Raw genomic sequence first — 21,259 nt, 5'->3', positions numbered from 1 at the left:
TCATGGGTGCACTTGGTTTCCTGCTGACCTTGTATCTGACTCCTAGTCTTACTGTAAGTTTATATTGCAGGAGTACATTTTTTTTTTCTTTAGAACTTTTTTTAAATCCTTTACTATTTTCGCTGAAATACTTCAGATCTCCAAGTCAGATCTACAGCATGAAAAACTTTAGTCTAAAAAAGATAAAAGCTCCTAACTGTCACAAATAGGATTTTATTGCAGAAACTCTTGGGCAACTTAAATAGACAATACGACAAGACCAGGATGAAATACTGTAAAGCATTTATTGTAAAGTATTGTAGATGCACTTAGAAAGAGTAATCTTTTATTTTTTTAAGGTGACAGCAGTTTCTCTTCTGAGGGCTAAATGTTTCTTTGACATCTTAAAGCATTATACTTTCTAAAAATATTTTTTAATTAGTCCTCTTGCCTACTGTCTGTAGGATCTCAGAGAATAGAATGTATGTATATTAGAAGGAGGAAAATAAATCATTGTCTCCTGTGATTTTGATATCACTTTTATTAACGTGTAGTCTTAATCTCTCTCTCACGAAAGCCTTTGAATCACAGTTTGTAATGATGGCCTGATGACTCTTGTGATGAATGATTCTCACTGAGTTCCTCTATTCTAACAATCATGTAGTGTGCTTCAAGACATGTTCTTTGTTTTAATATACTTCCTAAATGTACTTGATTTCATAGAGCTATCTAGAATGAGTGCTTGGTTTAAAACAAACCACCCAGTACATCATGAAGTACAGACAAAAATCAGAACAGTCGCACATGTGATAGAGACCTTCAGCCATCATGAGGTTTTGGTCTGCAGTGTGTTCCATGAGTGGTAGCACATTTTCAACGAAGCATTGTGGCTTTTCTCCAGTTCCCTAAAATGTGAATATACTGACTAGTAGAGAACTTCCATGTGGAACTAAAAAATCTGGATGATATCACCAGCAGTAAAAGGTAAGGAGTTATGAGAAGATTAAAATATCTTTATGAGTTTATGGTATTTAACCTCAGTCAGTGTTTTATGGGTATCCAACCTTTTTGGTTTTTGCTTTTATCTAAGGTAGTTGGCTCAGAAATTGCAGAGTCCAAGAAATAGTTTAGCAATAAATAAATCCTGTTAAAATTCTTAGACCTCATTTACTTCATTAACTGACAACCATTCTTTATTTCCTCTTCATCCAAAGCAGCCCGAAAGCAATAAAATTCCATGCATTCTACAACTAAAAACAAATTTAAAGATAACAAAAATAAAACAAACAAAAAATGAAACCAAACCAACAACAACAACAAAAAAAAATACAAACAAAAGGCAATGAAAAAACAACCCCCATTTTTTCCATTTTTCAGAGATTTTTGAAGAGGATAAGGAACTTTCATGAAAGGACAGAAAACCCTGAAAAGACTCTCTGGGAGTCCTTTCAATTATTATCTTTTTTTCATTGATGATTTCATTAATGGAAGAATTAGCTGTGTTTGAAGGTATGCAACATTTGTTCTTTTTTTTCCTTTTTTTTCCAGATCTGTAGAGAATGGTTTACCAAGCTCTGCTGCAAGTGACAAGTTGATCGAGCTAGGAAAAAGAACATTTCATCAAGTCTTGGCAAAATAATTTTACAGTCATTTCTACAGTACTAAATTTCTTCCAGTACGAGAGAACAACAGTTTTCCCTGCACTGAGGTAACTTATGTTTGTGTATGAGTTTCAGCATTGGTTCATTTTGATTTATACAATAATTTAATTTCCCTGTTATGAGAATAAACAAGGAAAAATATTAGATCATGGCAATGGACCTTTTGGTAGGAATGAATATAATACTTATATAGAACAAAATCACTGTTTACAAGTTCTCAAAAGAGAACTGTTTTTGTGGTTGGTTTTCTGCTTGGGTCTTTTTCCTTAGGCAAGTATCAAAAAATCAGTTAGTCTGATTATATAGAAGTCAGAATGTGTGCTTCTGAGGAATGGAAGGAATACTTGTAACTACAGCACCCCTACCATCATGGTAGAAAAATCTGCTTACTTAATCAGTGTGCAAATTCTGCTGACAACTATGCTGACAGCTTTTTAAGTTGTTAACATACTTCCCAGAAGTGCATCCTGTGGTCCCAAACTGAAAGGAACTGGTCTTGAAAAGGAACATAATGAAACTGCATTATTGTTTCAAATATTACACTTAAAGTCATTTTTCCTTCTTTCCTTCATCTTTTTTCTTTCTTCTCAGATTCAACCTGTTGACCTCAGAGTCCCTCCAATCACATCTATTCTACTCACACTGACATGGAAGAATTTGAAGAAACAGAAAGGTAAGAAAAACAGTCACTTGGGCGTGTCTTTTTGCTGAAATCCTGGGGATATACCAAACTAAGTGACATCATGCACCAACATTTCTGAGAGGTGAAACTAAAGGTGAATGACCTGTTGATAAACTCAATCACAAGCAGTTGACAGATTTAATTATCTTGTCACCAGTTCAAGCGCTGCCTTATTGTACGTTTCACTGAAGCACAGGCTGACAGTAGCCAGAGGAACTGTGTCCCCACTTCTCCCATTCATCCATCATTAGTATTCATTCTGAGTTAAAAAAAAAATAAAAAAATGTTTCTGGCACATTTATCCAAGTTGTCAGCAGAATTCCTAACATCTCTGTTACCTTCCAGGTGTCATGACTGCTCATTTCAAGTCAAGAAGCACTCATCTCCCTTAGTCATTTTTAAAAGCAGAGCAGATTACATGCCCTGACTTTAATTTTTTCCCTCATGGCACACAAAGTAATTTCTCTTAGGCTCACAGTAGTTCTTCTTGTCTTCAATACTTATTACTAAGAGATCAGACTAAGAAGAGGAGAAAAAGAGTGTTTCTGACAGAGGCTTTGATACAAAGCCCTAAATTCTTAGATGTTCCCAGCTTCTCAAGATAAAGTACAATATCTGCACTTACTTGCTAAGCAGTAGTAGATGCACAAGCCCAGACATCAGAGATAACAAAAGCATCTAGAAGAGCTGTGAAAACAAACACCAATACAAAAACAAGGCATATTTGTTGTTGGTTCATAAAAACAGGTGGATGTTCTGTGTTGGCCAATAACGAAAAGTCCAATTACATTAAGTATCTAGGTGTAAGCAAGAACTGGAACTTGACAAACCTTCCCCTGAACCTGTTCTTTCCCACAGAAGGACATGCCACTGTGCACCAACTACACCTTCTTTAAGGTTCACATGGTACACGATATGCATCCATAATGATGCATCAGCAATATTCTGTTATGACTAAGTAGAGAAGAAGCTATTGTTTCAAACTAAGTTACAAAAACAGAAGATAGAGCAAGAGTAGCTTGGGAACAGAGAGAAGGCTAGTTTGAAGAACTGAAATTTTTAAGTAAAACAGAGAAAAGCTGGTCAAAAAGAGAACAACTACTCCAAGTGAGGAAAAGTCTGCCACTTTCATAATTTTTATCAGTGTAATAATTGTGAAGACTTAAAATTCCATTTATTCCATATGAAATGAGCCTATTTTCTACACATACTGAATGTTAGTTTGTAGAATTTGGCTGGTGTAGCCAGAAATCCACTGAAGATTATGAAAACTATTTTTAAGATTCCAGCTGCTTATGTATGCAAGAAATTAATCCGAAGCAGAATATCCTGAGCTTCATCCTTTTGAACTAGTTTTCAGAGCCAAATGAACAGGTCTTGGAAAACACTATAGAAGCTGATTGTGCCCATTAAGTTTTTCATGGACAATGCTGCATATTCCTGAGCACAATGAACTGTTACTTTATCTATGGAGATGTTCCTCCAGAAGAGTATTCCTGTATTCTCATGTCTGAATAGAAACATGAGGACAGCATTGTGGTGCTTTCAGGGGCTGTATGACAGAAGGATAGCTGTTCTTCAACTGTACATGCTGTATCTCTGGAGCTGCAAAATCCATTCTGAATACTTTTTTTTTTTTTTTAATAGAGTTTGTCCCATTCGAAATACATTTTTTAAAATAGTGTTTGCTTAGTCTTCATTCTTAAAATCTTGTGTTACCATTTTGCGCATGTATACTAGCTATATCCAGTAACCTCATGAAACCCGTATGTATGTCATAGAAATTAAATTAAATCAAACAGAATACCTGGGCTTAAATTTCATTATTACCACAATGAAATAGAACATTGCCAGAGTTAACCCTCTGCTTAGAATACTTAGAGACATGACACAGCTCTAAAGAAAGGGAGACAGTGGTTAGGATACTTTGGAAGCCAGTCAGAGACAGTTGATGATAATCCAACCACAAAGCAATCTGTTGGGTCCGACATTAACTACCCCAACATCTAATAAATCCCAGTACCATTAAAGTACCCAACAGAAATCATGCAATAAGACTACATTTATGCTACATCTCCAGGGAGTGAACCAATGTCTGAGTGGTAGGGTGCTATACAGGCCCAATTTCATTTCTCTGTATGGAGACTTGGCATTTTTTCTAGAGTAGTTTGCTTGTGGTTTGGGTTTGATACCTACTCTGTAGTCTCTATGTGGACATTCCCATGTAGTTCTTAGTTTCACAATCTGTAAGTCCACACTGGCCTGTTCACAAGTTTATCTGATACCCAAAGTAAGCTGCAATGATCTGCTTCAGTAACTTGCCCAGTATGTTTTCTATGTAGATATCTCATCGCTCTTCTTCCATAAATACAACAGTAATATGTGACCATAGAGTCTTGATACAGCAAAGAAGGAAGCAAATATTTAATCATTACTGTTGCCAAAGTCTTTGGTAATGGTGGTTTTTTGTTTGTTTGTTTGTTTTAATAATAAAAAGAAAAAATTCAAGTGTTGAGGCACTTTCAAATGTAATCTCTCTCTTTTTATTAGAGACCACAGTGTTAACTAGCTCTAATGATTGAGATCACATGACAAAAAATTTTGCCATTTGACCCATTTTAGAAAAACTTTCTATTGAGATCCATTACATCATTTTATGCAAGAGTAGCATTTAATAAACAAATAAAATTACTAGGTCTTTTTTTTTTCTTCTTCTAAAACAACAGTATTTAAGCTAATTCAGTATTGATAAGCTTACATCATGCCATATCACAAGTGAAAGCAGATACACACGTGTAGATTCCCTTCTCTGACACCCAATATAAAGTGGCATTACATTGAGAAAAGCAAATGCAACATTAAAACTGTAGAATCTTTTCTTTGTCAAGGATTCTGGAGAATTTCAGGGAAAGTAATATGATTTTCTTGATTCTCAGCTGACAACTGGGGTTACGAAAGAAGACAGACCTTAGTCATGCAGTAAAGATGAACAGAATTACACTAACAAAGGTGAGTTCTAATGCTGCCCACTAGTAGAAATGAATGGATTTCTATTTCACTTGACTATATTTTTATACTTCCTTGGACTGTGAAGTAGCTTATTGTCAAGAAACATGTTCACTGAAAACTATCCAGGGAAAGCACAAATAATACTAAAAGCAAACAACAAAGCAAAAACAACCCTAACAATAAAAAGGAGCTCTGTCCTGTTACATCTCCAGCTTAGTTCTCTTGAAAAGCAAAATTCTCATTCTTTTAGTGAAAACCACACCCTGGTTTCTGAAAGGTTGATTGCAGTCTAACTGCTTTCTGGTACATATGGTCAGCATCTGCCTTAGTAAACAATGACTAAAGAACTTTTTTTCTGTTAATCTTTAAATAAGTCTGTCCTCTTAATCTCAGTTAGCCAAATGGAGAATAACCTTACCTAACCTTATGGATATGAGAACAGTTGTAGTGCCAGGTGTTACTCTGTAAACTTCAAATGTAATCACTCTTTGAACAAAACTACAAAAATTTCAACTATGGTCTTAAAAAAAAAAAAAAAAAAAAGATGTTATACGTGCCCTATCATACCAAAAAGATGGTCTGTATTGAAATTAATAAAATATTGATTCCTCAATAAATTGCAGAGTTACACTGTAGGAAGCTTTTAAATAAATATATAAATAGTTTTCAATATGCCAACTCATTAAGCTTAATTTGAACAAATCTCTTTGTGTCATAGCAGTGCATCAGTGATACAGCAGCACTTATCAATTAAATTACTTCTCATTAAATTTTTAAAAAGAAATGAAAACACAAGAGTTAAAAACTTCAGTACACCTAAATAACTAAACTTAATAGATACAACTTTAAGACAGTGCATAATTTATATATATAGGGAGAAAAACAACAGGAGAATACTTCCCATTTTTAATCAAATGGTATTGAAAGAGGAGGTGAGGCTGAGTACATCCATGACAGCAGAGAGGAGAGGGGGCAGATCCTCCTTTGGCATTGTATCTGAAAACAGTTTCTGCTCTAGTTTAGTTTCTAGACAGCCCTCTGTCTCCACTGACCACACAAGGATCCTGGGGAGAATTGAAGTGCTGTATAACCTTTATGGCGTTGTCCCGTTATCAGACCATGGGCAATCATAGGTGAATTTCTGATTAAAGGAAAGGGAAATTCTATGTTCCCCTAAGTGGTATCAAGTGCTCAGTACTGAAGCCCAAACCCATAAAGTCCATTCTTCCTCCAGATGATAACAACATCATTTGTTTTTTATAAGCAGGTTCTTGCTGATATTTGATTTAAACAAAGAATAGAAAAGCACAGGATAAAAGTGTGTCACTTCCTTGCAAACCTAATTCTATTACTCTGCTTTCTCACTGTTGTTTTGACCAACATGTTTATTATTTCATAGAAGAGGAGTACTCATAGTAAAAATCTGAAGGAAAATGACATTTTTTCATTGTTTTTGTAATTGAAATTATTGTTTTGCTACAAACTTGCAGTCTTCATTATTCTTATTTTTTGTCCTTGTGTGTTTACATCCCTCAGGTTTGGGGTGGAATAAATCATCAGGTGGAATAGCAGGTGAGGAGGAGAATATTGGCAGACAGATGATAATGCTGCTTAGCTTTCTGAACAGGAGATGCTTTTCTGGGCAGCACATTGCCACCTACCAGCAGCTTGGCTGAGCAGCACATTCCCCTTTATGGCTGAAGCATTTCCAACTGCACTGAAATGCAACGGGAACGGTGGAAATAACATGCAACACTGCAAGCTGCACTTAGCAAGTGCAGATGGAGATCTCCCTGGGCTCATGCAAAATAAGAAACTAAGGGCATGAGACTACCACATGAACTAGACAAAGCCCAAATTTCAGCATCAACACTAAAAGGAAATTCAGTCTACCTTCATGGTGGTTTTGTAGCTTTACTTTTAACACCTTTCCATGCACAATCACTGAGTGCATTTGAGAGACCAGTAGCATTAGGGTTTTTAAGTAGTTGACCATGTTGCAAGGAGTAGTCTGATGCTTAGCAATTGTTTAGAAATTCAGACATAATTAGGCAGTTCCTCCAAATATACTGTTGTGCAGCAAATTGTTTAGGAGAATGCAGCTACAACAAAGAAGCTTCCAGAAAAATCTGAAAAATCTACCTGGCCATGTGATGAGAAATTCTAAACTGCGTGAGTCTTTAAAACGTGATCAACTTTTATTCCTTTCTTGCAGGGAAATAAGAAACTTTTTCAGTGTGCTCAGTGACCAAGGTGTATCTAGTTAAGCACATGGTTTCATAAATCCAAGCTCTTGAGGTGCTAGCTATTCTGAGAAAATAAGTCTTTGGAAATTTCTTTATGAAGTCTTCAATCTGAAAATATTTTATCTAAAAAATGCTACTTTTTAAAGTCTTCTGTGCATGAGCAGATTGACTATGAATCTCTTTTGTCACACCTGTAGAACTCTATTTACCATATATAAGCTAACAGTGACAAGCACTCCTTTGCTCTGCTCTGGGCTAAGAGCCAGCTGAAGTCAGCTGCAAGCAGCTGGCTTGGCTCCGGTGCACCTTACACTCTTTCCCACCATTGAATTATTACCAAATTCATCTTCTTAACAAGTCATCAATCCTTCATTCTGCTGCCCTGTGCTGCCCTGAGAAGCTGTCATCAGCCCAAGCTTTTCCTGTTGGTCTCTGCACATTCCCTAGTCTTTCCATTTTTTTTCCCAGCTGTGGATAACATATTGAAGAAGGATCCTGTAAACATCTGTGTCAGGTTTATCATTCATTTTAAATGAAGATACTGTTTTAGTATAATATCCAAGCTGGTAAACTCCTGACAGACTCTCTGAGATGCAGTTTCAGCACTAAAGCAAATAGGGAAACCAGAAGCTTCCTTATCAATTGCATTCTATAACAAAGAGAGAGACAAGAAAAAAAATGTTTTAACAGAGGGGAGCTTGCAGAATGACAGGCAAGTGGAAGAGAATCTACTAGGAAATGCTACTACGGGAGTGTCTAAAAATAAGTATTTCTATTTTAAGATTGAAAGAAAGCACAAAGTACTGCACGACTACGTCCTTTTGTGCAACAAACGTGCCAAAGATCTATTTTTTGATGTGTTTGTTTTTTAAAGCAATTATTTATACAAATAAGAAAAATTGAAATATTGAAGTGAAATCTGCAGCTTAGGGGTTGAACAAGAGCAATTCAGTCCCTTATCCATAAGGACTGATTCACTGTCCTGGAACCGCCTCAAAATCCCAGTACATCCTACGCCTTCTTCCTCTTAATCGAGTAGCAGCAATAGTTCAGACCCATGGGCCATCTAGGTCGCAGCCAGAGAAAGGGATATCCAGTGCTATCCAACAGTCATTTGCAATATTCCACAAAGGAAAGGGCAGCCAGCCAACAGACAGTAGCCTGGATTTGGTCTGTAATTCACACTGATTAAGGGTACAACAATGATGACCTCTGTCTGATATCAACTACAGAACACTGACATCACTGTTCTATGCCTTAGCTTTCAGTTTGAGATGGCTAGACAATAGCTGTTGAGAAATACTATCAGCTAAGATAGTATATCTTAACATACAAAATAACTTTAACTAAGAAGCAGAAAGATTTCTTGGATTTTGGCAGTCCTGGCTACCAACTTGAAAGGAAATTGTAAATATAACAAACACTCAGGATAAGACCTGAGTTTCGTAAGAGGACTGTAGATTCCAGCCAGATATTTGATTGAAACAAGGAGCATCCTTCTATCACTAAGTTTCGTTAGCTAATAAATTTTCAAACTCCTATCGAGCTGATGAAAGTCACAAACAAAACACTGTTTTTGGTGGCCTTCCTTAAGCACAACGGTGGTTTCCCAGATAATATTCCTCACAGCCTCCTCATCGTCTAGCACTTACCTTCTGTTTGACTTTGACTATGCTATTATAATAAAATGCATTGCAGAGCACTTTACCATTAAGCTTTAAGTCTGTGAAGCATATTGCAATGATCTTTTTTGCTTGTGTTGAAGGACCATGCCAGATTTAAGAACATGACATCTCATGGCATACAACTTGTCATTTGGAACACAAATGCATGTTGCAGTATGTCTGGTCCAGAAGACAGAAGTTTCACATGGTGAAACTAGTAAATTAACCGATATTGCAAGATGACCTCAGATAGCTTCACTGCAAAACACTCCCTTTCAGTAGACTGATTTAAGTAGTCAGAAACAACTTTCGGAGAATGAACCACCAAAATAAATAAAAGCCTTTTGTGTCCCATATAACTTTAAAGAACCAAGAGCCATATCAAACAGGTTGCACATTTTTTATCTCAGGTGTTCCTTGGTAAAGAAAATATACCAAGTTTATATTATTTCCATAAAAGGTCAGCTTCAGTGAAATTTCATTTCTCCAAGGCTAAAGAAAAGAAGAAGAAGAAAAAAAAAAAAAAAAACAGAAAAAGAAAAATTAATCCAGGCAAAGTTTAGCTACAGTTGCATATTGTACACAAAAACTACTCTCCGCCTCCCACCCCTACATCCACCTTTTAAAAATCAGCTTGCCAGTTGCTATCTCCAACACATTCCTTGAGAGTTGAGGCATATCTTCTAATTTTTGCTATTTTCTGAAGCACTGGACATGTGCCATTTGCAAGCACCTTTTAAAATAGAGTTCTCCAAGGACAGCTTATACAGCATGCATCCAAAGTTTTAATAGAAGTAAAGGCAAAGACAGCTATTTGAGAACAAGATACGGGTATTGATCCATTAATAGAGTTTTAATCTTCACATAGATTATGATTAGACATTTTTCCTGTTTTAATAATATATTACATGAAGGATGGAATAACATTATACTGAAAAAGTACATTTGCTTCCAGTTTGATTAAACGTAGTCTGTCAAAAATACTTTATCTCCTCCAGTATTCTTCCCCTTAAATTTTTGTTTCTTTTGTTCTTAATAAGCACAAAGCCAAACGTTAGTGCCCTGAAATCCTTTAAGAAATGGAAATTCAATCCTCAGCACACATGCTTTTGTCACACGTTTCTGGTTTTATTTTATTACAAGCCACAGCACAAACACAAAGCTTGAGTACAAGCACAATATTTCATGACTGCTGCAAAGTAAGCAACAAAATATAAAAATCTGTTTAGTAAAAAACTCGAGCAGTGTCTGCCTAGCTATAGTGGTGCTTCAAATATCTTCGGATTAGTGCCAAAGTAGTGCAGTATATGATTTAACAAGCACTTCAAATGAAGTGTTTATTTCATTGGTTATTTTATTTCATACACCATTCCCCCTAGATCTGCTAAAACATTTGAGAAACAGTAAAATGTAGTGGCAGACACACTAAGCCATACAACAATCTACTGAGGACTTTCTCAGACAGAAAGCTACACAAGGAACAATAATGAATAGCAAAGAAAAAAAAAAAAAGAATATTGTAGTATGTTCAAGGAGCCAAGGATGTAGGCAGAAGAGGAGTGATCTTTTGGCATAAGGAATAAATTTAAGAAGCAACAGCTTTAGCTTTTAGATCCTGCCTCATCTGAACCAAGGCTTGTTGGACACTGTAGAAAAAATTGTTTTGATGTCCACAGGTTAGCAGTACTTTGCCTGAAGCCATCCAGGGGTGAAGCCTGATTTTTTCTTTGCTCAGGCTGCCAGCACATAAACCTGAACAGAAAAGGTGAGGGCCATCAAATTAGAGCAACAAATTTGCTGATTCCCAGAACACAAAAGACAAAATACCAGGAATCTTCAGCAGAGATGTATCCCAAAGCAAAGAAGTGGGAGGAACATATACTGTGGAAGTGCTTATTTCACCCTTTCTTTTTCCTCCAAACCTTGTAGACTTACACCACACATAAAATAAGAACAATGATGCCTCTCTAAGTATGGGAATGGGAAGAGGGAAGGCTGCTAGGCACAATGGTCAGGAATGTGATTCCAAAGCCAAACATAAACACCTATAAGTTTGTGACAGATCATCTAACCAGACTGCTTCTGAGGAGTGGAAATAATAGAGGCTATCTTATAGAGATGCTTTGTAGTATTGATGATTCTCCAGGCTCTTATTTTTTCTTCACAACAAACTGCATTTATTAATGCTTCTGCATTTGCTCTGTTCTAAATTCCCTAACTACTTGCATCTTTTCCTCATGTAGGGTTCATTTTGAGGGTTCACTTTCTTTCTTTCTTTCTTTCACATACACACATTTTTAAAAAAATGCAAACCACAATGAGCTGAATATTAGTTGGACTCTAACTACAACTCTACTAAGCTAGTAGTTTTCTGTGCCTACCAGCAATTGACATCCATGCCTTACTAGAAGTACATAATCTACAAATTTCATAGGCATGAGTAAGAAGATGTCAGCTGTCCAGTTGCCTGCCTGTATGAATAGCTCTTCCCCTTTGTATTCTTTTTCAGCAAGGTTTTTGACCCATTCTCATCAACTCTTCCTATTAAAAATGATATAGAGGAAATTTGTTTATTCATTTCTGACATTTGTGGGAGTCTTGTTCATTCGTTACTAACAAAATAGAGCATGATTAGTCATTAGCATGTTGCCTAGCAATGGCAACAAAGAAAAAAAAAGAACCTCCAGTGCTCTGCAGCAGGCACAGTCCTTTGAAGTGTTAATATTAAAATTTCTGAGAATGCAACAGAGTTCCTGTGCCAGACAAACAAACAAACAAACAAAAAAGTGAGGAAGAGGCCTGCAAAAATGGAAACAGAAAGAGGGAAGGGAGACATTTCCTCAGTTTTCCTGAAATTTTTAATTGGTATTACTCAATCAGTTGTTAGCATCATTATTTTTAATTGCTATTACTAACTTTACAAATTAAATACATTATTTTGTAAACACACTAGTCCTTCTCTGAGAATGTGTTGGGAACAGCCCTGAGCAGGAAGCACCTCTCCTATGAAGACAGGCTGAGGGAGTTGGGGTTGTTGAGCCTAAAGAAGAGAAGGGTCTGGGGGGACCTTACAGTGGCCTTCCATTACCTAAATGGGGCCTACAGTAAAGCTGGGAAGAGACTCTTTATCAGGCAGTACAGTGAAGGGGACACGGGGTAATGGTTTCAAATTTAAAAAAAAAGGTACATTTAGATTAGGTACTAGGAAGAAATTATTTATTCTAATGGTGGTGAGGCACTGGAACAGGTTGCTCTAAGAAGCTGTGGATGGGATGCCCCTGGAAGTGCCCAAGACCAGGTTGGATGGGGCTTTGAGCAACCTAGTCCAGCAGAGGGTATCCCAGCCCATGGTAGGGGATCAAACATGATGATCTTTAAGGTCCCTTCCAATACAAACCATTCTATGTTGATAAGACAGGTGGAAAATTTAACCCCTTAACTAATACTCTTAAGCGTTGAGTTTGGCTCCTAAATTCACTAGGAGAATATGGGAACAAACAAACAAACAGACAGAGAGACAAACAAACAAAAAAACCAAAACCAAACAAACAAAAAAACCCTTTGAACAGTCTTTCTTGCCATTTCACTTTAGCTGCAGTGACTCTGAATCTAAGCATAGTCCTGTAAGAGTTAGGAGGAGGTGGGAAGGAATAAATAAAGGAGCAATAAACAAGATAGCACTTTACCCTGAAATTAATTCAGATCCTATGAAAGAACAACCTTCACGTGACAGACTTCTGGGTGCCATAAAAAGGTGGTTGTTAGAATATTACAACAAATTTCCATAAGACTAGAAGCTTTGTGCTATCTCATTAACATGGCTAAAAAAGTAAATATCACTCCTGCAGAGGTTTTAAAAAATATTAAACAACAATAACAACGAAGCTATGTTTCAAAAGAAAAAGCCAACCTTTTTTTTTTTTTTCTGTGAAACAGATGCTAAGCTTTCCAACAAAATTTACTCAAAGAAAACAACCTTTTTGTTTTGAAAATTAATTTATTAAATGCTCTTTTAAGGTTTTAGAAAATAAATACTTAGTGATCAACAACATATTTCCAACATATGGCTTAATTAAATCAAATTGATTTGTAATCTTACAAAGATACTAAGGAATAAAACTAGCTCCTTAGCATTTAGAAAGGTCGCTCTTTTTTCCCCTGATTAAAACTCATAATTAAATTACAGCAGCTATGTTTTTCATCAAGGAAGTAGTTAAATTACTAATTTTATATAAATACATTACATGCTAGCTCAATAAATTAGAAAGAACAAGGATAATCCGGTTAGAATCCAATTCAGAGGAAACTGTGGGCGGATGGCCATTTACATGAGAAAGCACAGGATAAATAAGGTTCATAAATTATTCACAGCTCACCAACAAAATTTAGGGCATCAAATCTTTTTAGAAATTAAATGAGAACTGCTGGCAGAGTGATTCAATTTATTCCCCCTGAAGGGAGAGAAAAAATAATTTCCAATCTTCTAATAATTCTGATTTCTTTATTTTGTCAAAATTACCCTAAAAAGGAACCAGTGACACATCACACTGTCACCAGTACTGGTATTAACCGTCTTGCTACAGTTCCGATGTTTCAAGGCAGATAACATAAGATTTTTTTGATTAAGTCTTTCATTTAATTAATGAATAAAAATGGCTGGTATTCCATTTTCTGTGTGAGTTACTCACATTAAATGGAATTTGGCCAATTCAAAAGCCAAATTTTTTTTGCAGCTTTAGAAAACTGCTGGTAGTGAAGTAACAGTCTGCAACCCTGTCAGAAAAGCAGTCTGTGGTGTGCATCAGAACATTCTAACAAGCTGGTTTTTAAGCTGTTCCTAAATCTTCCTCTGTTCAGGATCTGAATCTACCACTATTATACTATGTGAAAAGTTCCAAATTTAGGTGTTATCTTAAAACAGAGTAGGGCTTTTCACCTCCAGAATCTTTTTTTTTTCTTCTTTCAAAAGAAGAAGAGCAAGACTTTGCTCTCCCTCCTTCCAGCTAAGCTAAGGTTCTTGCTTCTTGTGCCGCAATAAAAGTTATGATGTAATCCTTATTTTTCCACATATACTATCAAGGCTTTATTAAATTAAATCTTATGATTAATATGGCAGTTACAGAAAGGAAGCTGCTGTCATCATACAAGGAAGCATTTCCAGAACCATTACTCTCTTCCTCCCTGCCCTGCCTTCTTTAAGCCTTTTCCTTCTTCATGCCCACACTGTTTACAGAATCTGTCTTCAATAGCTAGTTAAAGCCAAGAAATATCTAAAAGGGAACGAATTGTACCTGCTTCTTCAATGCCTGAAGAAGGTGCAAAGTTCTGCAAAATCTGTGAAGTGTGAAGTATAGGAAGGTATTTGAAGCACAAAATCTGTCATGAAAATGAAACAGGCTGAAAAGGCTTTGCTATTTTGAGGCACCTCACAGGACTAGTCAGATTAGTGAGTTAGTTCTGCACAGAAGCCGTTTGATTTGTTTAGAATGTAGTAATTTCTTACCGTATTTACAGTACCCCCAAACCATGTATCTCTTCTCTTTCTTTTAGGAGGTAAATAATGGACAGAGAAAAATGGCTTCTCCTTTCCCGTACAAACTAAGCCTGGGCCATAAAAACAAAAACAACCACAGATTTTACAAGTTTCTGAAGTTGTGTATTTTTTAATGTATTTGTTGTATCTGCACATACGGATTCAGTATTTATGTACTTGCAGACTGTTATGGTTTAATTTGACACTTCTCATCTTTCAAGTGGAAAATTTTTAATGATGTGTAAAAGTCAAACATAAAATTGTGAACAGGATGGGTTTTTGTTGTTTGCTTTTTTGTTGTTGTTTGTTTGTTTTTGCAATCATTTTTAAGCATGTTTCTTGAAAGAATCTTCCCTTAGTCCTACCCATACTTAAAAAGGTTTTTCTATTTGTCAGTGTTTGCTTCATTTAAACAAGCTGGTACCTCGATTTTCTAGTGCACTTCAGCACACTGAAGTCATTCTGACTTCAAAAACTAATCTACCTGCCTGTCTATTTCATGAGTAATTAGTTACCAACTACTTTTATTAAGAAGCAAAACAAAACAAAACAAAATGTAATGTGTGCAATGAAGTGACCTGGATTGTTTTCTGATAGATAATCTATGCAAGTAGATTGAGGACAGTATCTACCCTAGACCTCCACTGTAGAAGAGCAAACTTGGCTAAGATACAGGCCTATGGCACCAGGTTTCATATTGGTCTATGCAGATTATGAGGTATTTTATCCTACAGAAATAAATTACTGTTCTAAATCTTCAGAGTACAGAAGAACAGATCGGAGTGCAGTTTTGTTACATTCAACAATAAGCAGCCCCATATCATTTTAGAGCATCTAACAAGTTTTTCCACCCTCAGCCTTTGACAAAGATTTCATTTTACAGACTTTTTACCTGTTGAAATCTTTTGGATACAGAACCAATGACTTGATTGATTCTTCTACTGATTTCTTGTGTAAGTTCATCCTTTGTATAACAGGAATAAAAAAAGATGAAGCACATAAGAATTCAGCCTCACCTTCACAACCAAAGTAGATTGTTTGCTGACTCTCAATGTCCAATCTGGACTGTGTGGATATTTGCCAGGCTAGACTTAAACAGCAGAATATGAAACGTCATAAACTCATATTCTGTTTCAATTTTTCCTCTTCTCAAAAGACTGACAGCAGAAGGTGGTCAAAATAATGGTATTTAACATGATCGAATGATTGCATCTGAACTTCCCAGCTAACCTTCTAAAGGGGCTAGTGCAATCTTTGGTTTGGGGCAGAATACAGAAAAAATAAATAAATTTTATTGAAAATTATCAGTGCACTTATGCTGCAGTCACTAACCTTTCAGATAACTGAAAACCCTTTCCAAATTGTGGAAACTACGTTAAAATACTTGAAGTCTTCACGGATTCTTGCCTGCTAGCTGTCTTAATCTCTGCTAATACAACTGTATACTTCTATACTACTAGCCCTGCTATGGAATGTGACAAATTAGTATTTTAATTTGGGACAGTCACCATAGCAGCTTCCACTGGCTATATGTATATTTGGTAATCATCATTTTCAACTCAGATAACAAGAACTGGAAAAAGAGTCAACCGCTCTGAGCAACCATATATTCATGATATGTCCATCCCTGGAGATATTAAAACTTGACTGGACAATTCACTTAACAAGCCAATCTAAACTGATCTGGCTTTGAATATGACAGTTAACAAGATGTCTTTCAGAGACCAAATTATATAATTCTGATTTCTGTTTTGTACAAGTCCAAGCAAACATTCCCAGCAAAGACGTAATTTTTTCCACTTACAGGTTTGGTACTATAGAAATGGACTGTAGGAGCACACATATTGATGTGATGGAAATATAGAAGTTCCTGCATTGTGCCTTGAATTGGTGTTACAGCAAGACCACAGGGACAGACTCTGAAGAGTTGAAGACTTCTAACAGTATATAAAGGCAGTTCTCAGTGCTTTTGTATTCTAACATATGATGTTTGGATAGATATTATTTCCTCTCTTCATTTTCAAAATGCATCATTTTTCTCTACTCCTGCACAGAATTTGATACAACATGGATTTTAAGATATTTTATCTGCTGTATCCCAAACAAAAATTAATTTATTCTTTTCCATGGGTAGAGAAGGAAGGAGATGACACTGGCCTAAAGCACTTGACTTTGCCCTGCATCATGTAATATTTCAAAATGATGCAATAGGAATTTTCTTCAGATGGAATCATTCTGTCATCAATGGTCTTAGCCTCAGATGTATCATAGCATCTATCTTCAGTTCTCAAAAATGTCCATGTAATCTCAATGGAACAATGATCCTTGAATCACAGAATAGCAGGTGAGACTGGATACAAAAGAGCCTTTCAGCTTGTGCTCACCAAAAATGTTATGACTATATTTCACAAAGCCATCTTCATCACTTCTTTCCTATTATGTCCATCTCTAGCCTCTACCACGCCCACAACTCTTCCTCTTACTACCACAAACTCCGTTTTGAAGCCAGCCTATTCTATCTGATCACAACTGATAAGCACTGGCTGTTGATACTTGTCTCAGCTCAGCACAATGAGAAGCCAATGACAAGATAAAAACAGATCTGTTCGAGAAGCAACTCAGATGATCTTCCAGTGGTACAAACTACAACTAAATATACACTCTTCCTTCAGCTGGAAAGACAAAATATATGAGCCAACCCTTGACAATCATAAACATGAGCTTTGAACTCGGCAACCAACACTACCCTATTAGCTTGCATATCAAACACATTTCCAGGGGTTCATAGACAGAGATCAGAAAGCCAGTCTAATAAATATAGTTCTTGCCTTTGAAGTTGGAAGTGTTGAGGCCTACTTTGATTTATTTTTGCTAACAGAAACTGCACACATAGTTGAAAGGGAATAGTTAAATAGTCAATAGCTGTGATTTTGCCATAGCACACACTCGTTCAAGTTATGGCCTATTTTATGCTACTACCAGTTCAAAATAATTTAAATAGCTCTGACTAATTTAAACAAAGCAACAATAACACAGGCAAAAAAAAAAGCCCTCTCAGATGCCATTAGTATTTATGTAAGGTATCCTTCAGCTAGTGTATGTATTTTGATAAATAGATTCTTCATTTAGTTAAAAGAAATATTAGGGTACCCCAGTAAAACAATCCAAAAGTGAAACCATGAATTTGCAAAGTTGCTTTAGAATTTGACATTTCTGCTATTGGATTTCAAAACATATGTGGTATTTGACAACAATAAAACAAAATTAAAAGACCTTATAGTATACTGGGAATTACGCACTTATGATTGTATATATTCTAGAAAACAGCTTTATTTGTTGTTTTCATAACTACATACATTTATAAAACAACAGCAGAGAATCAGGAGGTAAGTACTGATATAAATATTTAGGTGTATCTCTTTAAATAAAAAGCAATTAGCCTTGATAATAATTTTGTTCTTCTGTCATATGTGAAATGTTGACTAAGATAATGGATGTCATTCCCATATGAATCATTATACTTACATATTTACAGAGGAGAAAGTTTCTTTGTTTTAGAGATAAAAACACTAAACTGTGATCCTACTTGCTTAGTCTTTGCGTTGAATTTAATCGGAAAATTTTGTCTGACAATTCCAGATATTTAATACACATACAGCTGAGGAGCAAAAAAGTAAATAAACAAACAAACAAAAATCTGTAAGATCACTAGAACTACTAGTATAATACACAAAACAAAAAGTTTAAATATAGTTTTAGGATGAACAAGTAGATGTTTTAAATGAGTACATTTGGATGTCGGCATTCACACTGATCAGTTTAAAATGGCTTCTGCCAGAGAGGTAGAGATAATTGAGCTTTCTTTAGCTGGCAATCTTGAATCTGAGTATTAGTCACTTTTTCATTTCCAAAGTCATTCTTAGGGAGAAAAAAAAATGTTTTTTTTTATTTATATATTCAGCTGTTCGAGACATTTATGCATTAATATAGAAATTAATGCGTTAATATGGAAAAAGCATTATGTTTCAGACTGAATATGTGTATGGAGAAAAAGAAATAGGAAGTTTTTATGATTAGAATAATCAGCTACAATGAAAATAAAATCTGTAACTAAAAGAAACCAGCAGAAATCTTTGAAAATTGCTACGTAAACTGGTCTGGATGGATAAGTCTGTATGCACAATTAGCAAGAGGGCAAAGTTCTGATATGGACATTTACTGACTTGCTTCATGGAAACGCTTCTTCTGAAGAAGAAGCCAGCATACTCTCTTGTGTTAGAAAGGGCCAACTGCAGTGGGCTGTTTGACACCTATAGCAGTAACACTTTGGTATAAACATAAGCCATCAAGCCAATAGCAACAAAAAAAGTTACATAAAAATTCACAGGAGATAGTATATGCAACCAGTGCTTTGATGTGAATTTTTAGTTTTAAGGCCACAGTAGCTGATAAAATGTTAACAACAGAGCTATATGATACAGCTTGTAGAGTAACCTGGATAGGAATAATCATATTTTATGACACCTCTCCATCCCCACTACCTCTGGAATATTGGGTAATCCAGAAAGTATTAAGAGACCCATTTGAATTTCCTCTCTGTCACAGTGAAAATCACAAGGTACTAATAAATATTATATCACAGCCACCCACTATAAGTGTTACTATAACCCAAGGCACTGTATGTCCTTCTCTACTAGCACCATAAATAACAGATTATGACACTCTAGGGAAGGTGGGTGGTTATTTTCAGTTATAAGCAGGATCCATGTTCAAAGAACAGATTACAGATAATTATGTGTGCATTTATCTCTATTAATTATTCATTAATAATTATGCATGTTTATGTCTCCTGTCAGCTCAGCCAGCAAATCACTGTTTTGAAGACAGTCTCATCATAAGACAGCTGGAAGCAAAATGAAGGCTTACACTCCATCTTTCAATAAACAGACACTATGCATTTTGTAGAACCTAGATATCTTCTAAATCAAAGTGTGTTCTACCTTACTAAAGTTTCACCTTCACCTTGTAAAATGCAAAAAGCTGAAACAGGAATACGACCAAAAACTTATATGCTTTCCTGATATTTAAAAAATAAAACATCAACATACATGTATATGCAAAATAATAACTACCAAACAAACAAACAAACAAAAACACTTATTATGAATATTTGAAAGGGTCAAGCCAAAGAATTACTAGAACTTGACAAAACAGTAACAGTCCACAGTCACTTTACTGCAGAGTACTGAATTTCTTTTTAGATATCACTGAAAAGGAATGAAAAGGAATGAAGGGTACATCTGTCTTTTTCCTGTTGGAAAGAACAGAATTTTTTTTGAGCCATAATTACTAGAAATGAGCAACAAAAAGGGAACAGGTCCTTCATATCACTCCCACAGTCATCTATGCCACAGAACCACAAGTTCCAAGTCTGTGCTTACCAGCAGTAGCTGTAATGATAATCAGCCTCAGAATATTGCTGTGTCAGGACAGAACTGAAAATACGATGATTCAGCAAATCATGAAAAAGTTCACTGCTCTGTCAAGAGAATGTCACAAGATTTCACTGTTACATACTTTCCCATCTACTTCAATTATAATGTACATTTTAAAAATAATCTAGTTTATATTAATTAATACTAATTAAATATAAACACTTTACCAAATCAGAGCTATTGCTAGATAAATTTATTACATAAAATAAAGTGTAGGCACTTTGTAGGTACTGAAATCTCTAAATCTTGTTAACAGTATGCACTGAGCATGTATGGTGAATGTGTAACAGGAAACTCTGTACCACAGCATGCCAGAAGATGAAGCATCTTATCTGCACAGTCCCTTCTCAGGACACTTCCCCAGCTGGCTCCAAAGGCAGAGTTGCTCATGGAACTGCCACCTAGGCTGGCCATGACAAGGTGCATGTGGAAAGATAATTGGGAAGTCCCAACATGCTAGTCTTGTGATTTCACCACTGAATTAGACAGTGAGAATCTGCTCTACAATTGTGCACTTCAAGCTTTATCTTTTAAAACTAATCTGAATGAGGTAGGCTTTTGTTTTTATATTACCCCATCAGCTGAAAAGAGTTTGATTCTATCATGCTGTCCTAACTTGGAAAACCTTACCTCTGCAGTCATTTACACAGAATAAGCAGATTCACTCTGCACAGACATCAACTGACATGATAGTTCAATCTCATTTCTCAACTTTTTTTGCTGGAAACAGTCTCTTTGTACTGTTGAAGAAAATTCCCCTGGAATATACTACTCAATTTTATTCAAATGTACTGTTACTTTTCAAGCATTTCCAGATAAACATACCTTCATTTTAAAAACAGCAACATAGTAACACAGAACACACAAAAGAGGAAGCCGGTGCGTAAAGGACATATGCCTTCGGTTATAAACCGAAATGATAAAGTTATGGGAAAAAAAAATCCAACTTGCAATGCTCTCTTCTTTACTCCACACCAATACATGTATAAC

General features: G+C 35.8%; 1 long non-coding RNA gene across 1 annotated transcript; it reads left to right on the top strand.

The window, feature by feature from the left end:
- Positions 1-1,344: 1,344 nt before the first annotated feature.
- Positions 1,345-9,156, top strand: LOC140002795 (uncharacterized). The gene is made up of 4 exons (XR_011810321.1): positions 1,345-1,687; positions 2,232-2,313; positions 5,259-5,331; positions 6,868-9,156. It is a non-coding gene; the product is annotated as an uncharacterized lncRNA (long non-coding RNA).
- The last annotated feature ends 12,103 nt before the right edge of the window (positions 9,157-21,259 follow it).

The sequence above is a fragment of the Anas platyrhynchos genome, chromosome 6, assembly GCF_047663525.1.
Source record: "Anas platyrhynchos isolate ZD024472 breed Pekin duck chromosome 6, IASCAAS_PekinDuck_T2T, whole genome shotgun sequence".
Taxonomy (NCBI): Eukaryota; Metazoa; Chordata; class Aves; order Anseriformes; family Anatidae; genus Anas; species Anas platyrhynchos.
This window is presented reverse-complemented; position numbering and strand designations above follow the sequence as displayed.